The sequence below is a fragment of the Gossypium arboreum genome, chromosome 4, assembly GCF_025698485.1.
Source record: "Gossypium arboreum isolate Shixiya-1 chromosome 4, ASM2569848v2, whole genome shotgun sequence".
Taxonomy (NCBI): domain Eukaryota; kingdom Viridiplantae; phylum Streptophyta; class Magnoliopsida; order Malvales; family Malvaceae; genus Gossypium; species Gossypium arboreum.
The window spans coordinates 92,507,919-92,515,783 of record NC_069073.1 but is presented as its reverse complement, the minus strand read 5'-3'; the positions used below and the strand labels follow the sequence as shown (position 1 = coordinate 92,515,783).

Genomic DNA, 7,865 nt, shown 5'->3' with positions numbered 1-7,865 from the left:
TCAAGTTGTTGACTGTTTCATTCAGTTTCAAAATATGGTCAAGACTCAGTTTGGAAAGGACATTAAGAGCTTTCAAAGTGATTGGGGAGGAGAGTATCGTGCTTTTACGTCTGTTCTGGCTAATCTTGGGATTCTACATCATCTGTCTTGTCCTCATACTTTTGAACAAAACAGAGTTGCTGAGCGAATACATCGTCATATTGTTGATACTGGCCTCACTCTTCTCGCACATGCCAATCTGCCCATGACTTACTGGGGTTATGCTTTTTGTAGTGCGGTCCATCTCATTAGTTGTCTAACTACCCCTATTCTGAAAGGTCAGTCTCCCTATCAAGTGCTCTATCGTAATGAGCCTACTTATGATTTCCGTATCTTTACCCATTTGTGAGCCATAAGTTGGGGTTTCAATCTCAACTGTATACATTCTTGGGGTATAGTTCTTAACATAAAGGTTATCATTGTCTTACACCATAAGATAAAATCATTGTTTCTCGTCATGTTATATTTGATGATCGATGCTTCTTGTTTTCATCGTCTACTGTGGATCGTGCAGACAACAGTGAGTATGTTCCTACATATGTTCCTCTTGTTCGTCCTACTGTGTCTCACCCTTTTGCCACCGTTGGGAGCCTTACTAGCGTTCAAGTACCTACTCCTTAGTCTACTCCTCAATATAGTCCTATACCAGCAGACTCGCTGGCTGAACTAGGGACTGTTCCATCCACAACTGGGTGTCATTCGCCTACTCCAGTCTTAGTTACTGAGCCGTCACCATCTGTTTCAGTGAGAAATACTCATAATATGATTACTTGATCCAAGGCTAGAATTTTTAAACCCAAAGCTCTCTCTATTGAAGCTACTGCCTATGAACCATGCATGGTTGAGGAAGCTCTTGCTGATTCTGCATAAAGACCAGCTGTTCAAGTAGAGTATGATGCTCTCATAAACAATTCCACCTAGGAACTTGTTCCTCTGCCTTCTGGCCACAAGGCAATAGGAGGTAAGTGGCTTTTTAAAATAAAAAATCCTGATGGGACTATTGCTCGGCGTAAGGCTCAGTTGGTTGCAAAAGGATGTTGGCAGGTTCCTGGATGTGATTTCAAGGAAACATTCAGTCATGTGGTCAAGCCTACTACTATTCGGACCATTCTTTTCGTTGTTGTCTCTCGTGGTTGGCAGATACATCAGTCGATGTCGATAATGCCTTCTTGAATGGTGATCTCACCGATGAGGTATACATGCAACAACCTCTAGGATATGTTCAATTCGGTCCAAATGGCGAGAATTTGGTATGTCGTCTAATGAAAGCCTTATACGGGTTGCGTCAAGCTCTTCAAGCTGGGTGTGATAAATTGAAGAAGTTTTTGGTCTCTACCAGATTTCTAGTATCCAAGTTTGATGTGTCTCTGTTTATTCGTGTCACAATTGAGTCTGTTCTCTATGTTCTAGACTATGTGTACGACATTATTGTTACAGGGAGTATGGCTGCTAGTATAACTAGTTTTATTCAGTTACTAGACAAAGAATTTTCACTCAAGGACATGGGGGACCTGCATTACTTCTTAGGTATTGAAGTTACTCAATTGCCTTCTGGAAGTCTGCATTTATGCTAGCGGAAGTACATCAGGGAGTTACTTGATAAAAGCATTTTGAATAATGCGAAAAGTGTTCACACACTAATGATCAGTTCGTTAGCTTTGTCTAAAGATGACGGAGGTCGTCTTGCTGATCCTACAGAATATCGGAGTCTTGCTGGTGTACTTCAATATGTAGTTTTAACTCAACCAGATATTTCTTATACTGTAAATCGTGTATGTTAGTTCATGCATGCACCCACTACAGTACATTTTGTAGCCTGAAACGAATTTTACAGTATTTGCGTAGGACCATAGATCATGGATTGATTTTTTGGGCATCCGATCGACTATCTCTCGTTGGTTATGCTGATGCTAACTGGGGATTGGATTTTGATGATCGCCGTTTTACAACTAAATATTACGTCTATTTTGGCCACACACCTATTTCTTGGTGTTCAAAAAAGCAACAGGTTGTGTCTCGGTTAATAGCTGAGGCTGAGTATAGAAGTTTGGCTGCTGCCGCTAGTGATGTCACGTGGTTAGTGTGTCTATTGACGGAGCTTCAAATATCATCTGCTGATCTGCCTAATATTTGGTGTGGTAATTTTGGTGCGTAGCAGTTGCTGCAAATCCGGTTTTACACTCCAAGTTCAAACATGTTGAACTTGATCTATTTTTTGTTCATGAGAAAGTTACTCAAGACGCTATCGTTGTTGGTGAAGTTCCAGCTTGTGACCAAGTTGCTGACATCTTTACGAAACCATTGTCTGTTTCTTTGTTCGCTAGGTTTCAGAATTTGCTTCGGGCTTTACCCATCGAGAAGTTGGGTGAATGTTAATATATATGAGATAAGTCTGGTTGTTATAGTCAGTTACATTCTGGTATGTTGTTAGCTCTAGTGGTTAGCATTAGTTATCAACTTCTCAATGTATATAAGTATCCTTTCAGTACAGATTCATTCAAGTTGAGAAATAATAATAAGAAATATTTAGCCAATTGTTTTCTTTGTATTCATTAGTTCTCTACTGTTATCTTCATTCATTTGCTTACTCCTAACATGCAATTATAAGAAAATTGGACAATAAAAAGGATGGGTTTTAAGTCCTTTATTGTGAGTGGTGGCAATAACCATTAAATAATAGGAAAGATTTATATCTTTGTTAGAAAAAGTGTAAGTTCCCAAGTTCAATGAACAAGATAAGAAGTTTTTTTCATACATCAATGAATCTCGACTCAAATAGCATGTAATCATAAAGAATTTGAAATATATATATAAAAGAACGAAGTTGGAAACAATGTGCACAATATAGTAATACACCATCAAGAACAGCATTGGCAACATCAATTGCCTTAGCACGAGTTGGCCTCAAGTTCTCAGTCATACTGTCCACGACACGAGTGACAACCGCAGGTTTTCCAGCCATGTTACACTTAAAAAGGGCAGCTTTTTTGAAATAAGAACACCTGCAGAGAAAGGGAAGTTAATTAGCAATGAACTCTAACCAAGAATCCAAGACTACTAAAAAGCATTTATAATTGTATTTATAGTGTACAATTATACATGATTGAATAGACTGCATGATTTATTCAACAAAATATATTTTGAAAAAAGAAAGGTAATGCAACATACACATAGCCCTCTACAAATTGGATCTCTAGTATTTATATAAACCAGTTGCATATTTGATAATAAGGACTATAAGATCAGCAAGATTATTGCTGGTTCAGAGTTAAGACTGACCTTCTCAGGTGGGAGATCAATGCCCAAATTTCCACGGGAAAGAATGATACCGCTAGCTTCCTTTAGGATCTCATCAAATTGGTTTAATCCCTGAAAAATGAACAACATTAGTCACATTCTTTTTCACATTATGTGCAATCAAAACCTACATTTTCATATTCTCAGCAAATACAACTTATACACCTCTACATTCTCAATCTTCGCAAAAATTTGTGTCTGATAGAGGTCACCCAAATTTGAAAGGAACTTACTAGCCTACAAAGAAAATTGCAAGATCTATCAGAGAAGTGCAGAATTTTTTTTTTCTAAAAAGAATCCGCATAAGGATAGACAAAAGTCTACTTACGTGGCGCATATCTTCTGCATTTCGTGTAAATGATAGTGAGAGGAAGTCGATTTTGTTTTGAACTCCCCAAGTACTTATAAACTGAAGCAAGTATTACCAGGTCACAAAAAGACTTGATGGGAAACATCAGGAAACAAGCTAAATCTTACTGAGAGAGAGATTACTTTCTCCATTACTTTAATCATTAACAAGAAAAAATAAATGATAAATTCACTTTATTGTCTTTATCAGAAATGGCAGGCAAATCAAGAGATATTTGAGAGGCATACGGGGTGAACAATGACCCAGTCAATGTCACTGAGTTCTTTATCAGACAAACCACGTTATTTCCATTTACCTCTGTAACCTGTAGACAATTTAGGCAATGATAGCTTTTTAGGAATTTTTATGTAATGTTCAAATTGCATAGTTAATTAACCAACGAATAGGCAGCAAAAGTAACAGAAAAAGATCTCAACATAAATACAAAGACAACCACTCATATATCTGGTCTGGCTTTCCTTACCTCCAGCCACGCAGATATGGTTTCACTCCCAGTAAACAGGTACTGACCAATAAAATTAGTGTCTCCCTTCTTCACTGCCTGCAAAAAATCAGATTAAATGGTTTGTCATAAAGATTGCACAAAGAAACAAGGGAATCACCAGCAAATACAATTTCCTCTGAGCTAAATGAAAAAAATTTGTAATTAAATTTATCGTATTAAGAAGTTATAAGTATTTCACCAGACAATGCCTGCCTCTCAACCCCTAGAGAACGAAAATCTGTATATAAAGACATGAAGGTAAGATTAACGAAAACGCATAATGTTTTCCGAAGGGCAACAATGAAAGGCTCATGCAGGTGCTTTCTCAGAGCAAACAATATAAGATAAACAAAACGCAATGAGAAGTAGAGGACTAGCATTGAACCTTTGGCAATCCATCAAAATTGATAGGAAATAATTCTGAAGAGGCTTCTAATCCTTCATCGGATGTCAAAACAATAGTAGCATCCTCCTTAAGTGAGATGGCTTGCCCGCTTTTATTAACAACCTACAACTCAGGACCCGTAGTATCCAACATAGCCTGAAACTAGATAGAAATCACTTTATTTTCTTAAGTTTTTTCCTTTTCTGTTCATCATTTAAGTTTCATTATCCCCATGCAAGCAGTCAAAGAATAGTAACGAACAGCTACCAGACACACGGTCACAGTCAAAATTCTGGCAAAAAATGTCCTCAAGTAACATTAAAAAAAAAAGACATTTTTACAAGAGAAACATGACAAAAACATTCTGTTTTATACTGAATGCAAGTTTACACTAAAACGGACAATTTTCCATGGAAACTGAAAAAAGTTTTATAACTAATGTAAATCAACCAAAATATAAAGACTATACCGCACAGAGCTTCTTAGTGAGTTTAACGACTGCCTTTAGATTTTCTAAAGTTTCCTGATGGTACTCCGGATCATGCCACGAGAAATCGAATCTAGCCACTGCTAAAAAAAAAAAAAACTTGGTTCCAAGTTCCAACTCCCAATAATACAGTAATTTACGCCAAAAAAATAAAACTATAGAAGAGAGGCAGCAAAAACAGTACCAGACATTCTAGCTTTAAGGCAACTGGAAATAACACCAACGGATTGAGAGTTGGGACCTAAAGTTCCCACAATCTTGGTCATTGCGGGGGAAAAACTCTGCCAAAGAAGATAAGAAACAAAATAGATTCAAATCTAGTGGGATTCAAACAACTAATAAGTCTAAAGCTTAAACAATTAGATTTGAAATGAAAGTGAAACTTACATCCTTGGATGGCTCCAGAATTGAAGCCATCCTGATTGGCTCTTCAAGAAGCAGATGACACGAATGCATTTTTTTTTTTTTGCCTATTAAAACACACAAAAAATCGATTTCGCTTGTACGCTACTTGTTCACAGAGAATCCTTTGATCAATAGCATCGGATTTGAGAGAGCGATGGGATATGTTTGGAGGTTGAAGCAGAGAAGATATGAGGTTTTCTGTAGTTATTGATGGAGGTTCAGAAAACCTGCCACCTTTTTTTAATTAAATATGATTGAGAGTTTATCTAAAGAAGCAAATGCAACTTCAATTTCAAACCAAGTGAGTAGGAAAATAACATAAAAGAGATCCCAAAATCCAATGCGCGTTGGGATTTTCACTTTGATTGGCCAGTCTTTTCACTTTCATTCCAGAACTGTGGCATTTTTTTTTATAAAAATATCTAAAAATTTTGATTATTTATAAAAATGACTCACTTTGACAATTCTTTTACTTGGTGAAAATTCTTGAGGGATATATTTGAGTAATTTAAAAAAATTTATATAATCTTTTAATTTTATTATTTTTAAAATAATAGTAATACTTGAAAAGAGTTTATTTTTGTTATTCTTATATTTTTAAGGGCTATTTAAATTTAATTTTAAAAGAGTACTGACCTAACTTGTAAATAGACCAAAATTTTAAAAGCATTTAATTGGTGCTGCCAAGAGAAATGGTGCCACCCTTTTTTTTTTTCATCCAATCTAAAAGGGTAATTACGTCATCAAGTCACTGAACGTTTTATATAATTATACTTTAGCTCGGTAACACCAATACTTAAAAAAATAATATATGTTTTAAAATTTGAGGTGGTGACGCCAATGGTAATGGCGTCACCAACGTTTACTATTCAAAATGGACCATTTACGTACATAATTTTCAAAGTAGGTCATTTTCATAAATAATAAAAAAAATTGAGTCATTTTTATAATAAAAAAACCCCAAAACTCATCAAACATTTTCCTCTAAATTCATTTTCATTTGAAAACTACAAAGATATATTTTCAAAAAAATCCTTCATAAATAATTTTATCTTTATATAAAAATTATCTTGAATTAAGCGTCATATAATAATTTTCATTTAAAAATTAAAAACATTAATATCAAATATTATAATGTTTAATATTAATGGTTAAATATAAAATTAGTACCCAAACTTGTCCACTTCTTCCAGGTTGGTACTTATGAATTTTATTTGTCCCAAATTGGTACTAGAACTTTTTTGCCGTCCACTATATTAGTACCCAAGTGTAACAGCCTGTTCTTGGGTCAAATCAAAACAGTAGTTTCGGGACCACAAATCTGAAGTAGAAATATTTATTTTATTATTTCTTTAAGGTCTATAGCATGATTGAATAATTATGTGAAAATTTCGTTAATAAATTTTATCGATTGAGTGCTCAATTTGACTAGAAGGACTAAATTGCAATAAGTGCAAAATTTGAGTTCTATAAGTTAAAGGTGTCTAATTGCTATGAAATTTTAAATTGAAGGTCCTTAAATGATAATTAGACCTTTATAATTTTAGGATGGACAAAAATGGACATGATTAGGTGAAATTTTAAAGTTATGCATTAAGGGTATTTTAGTAAATTGGTAAATAAAGACAAATTAACTAAATAAAAGTATCCATCTTCTTCAATTTAGTCCCCTATAGCCGAAATTCTCAAGAAGCCATAGCTAAGATTTTTGGCCAAGCTTTCAAGCTCAATTGTATGTTCGTTCTTGTCCCGTTTTTAACGATTTTTACATTTTTGAGATCATTTTACTTAATCTAGTTATTTCAAGGACTAATTTGAAAGAAATTTAAAGTATAAAATTTTACCCATGTTAAATATGTTTGTATTTTGATGTTTGATGGTAGAAAATACATGTTTGTTGTTAGTTAAACAACATTTGTAAAGTGATTTTCGATAAAAACGTCAAATAGGGACTTATTTGTAAAAGGTTATAAAATGTGCAGAAAAGTGTGAATAAATGAAAAATGTGGGTTGTTATGAGTACTAGTAATATTCGGCTAGGCTTGGGTTGTAATGAAATTGAAAGAAATTCACTTTACGAGCTTAGGGACTAAATCGTAAAATGTTAAAAATGTTAGGGGCAAAAATGTAATTTTTGCCATAATATGATTTCGGACTGAATTGAATAGCTTGATGATTAAATAAGTTAAATATGGTATTATAGATCAATAGAAACGAAGTTCGGGTGAAGATCGGGAGAAAAATAAAATAATTGACGAATAGAACATTTTCGTCGTTTTTGTAACTGAGGTAAGTTCGTATGTTAATAAGCTTTGTTAGAATTGTATTTTAAATGCTTTAATTTATGCATGAATTGTGAAATCGACTCTACGGACACATTTGACGACGTCCTGGCAAG

At 34.5% G+C, this 7,865-nt stretch overlaps 1 pseudogene; it reads right to left on the bottom strand.

Annotated features, from left to right (window-relative positions):
- Nucleotides 1–2,725: 2,725 nt before the first annotated feature.
- On the bottom strand, nt 2,726–5,810 carry LOC108458553 (pyruvate kinase 1, cytosolic-like; annotated as a pseudogene).
- Between the last annotated feature and the right edge of the window lie 2,055 nt (nt 5,811–7,865).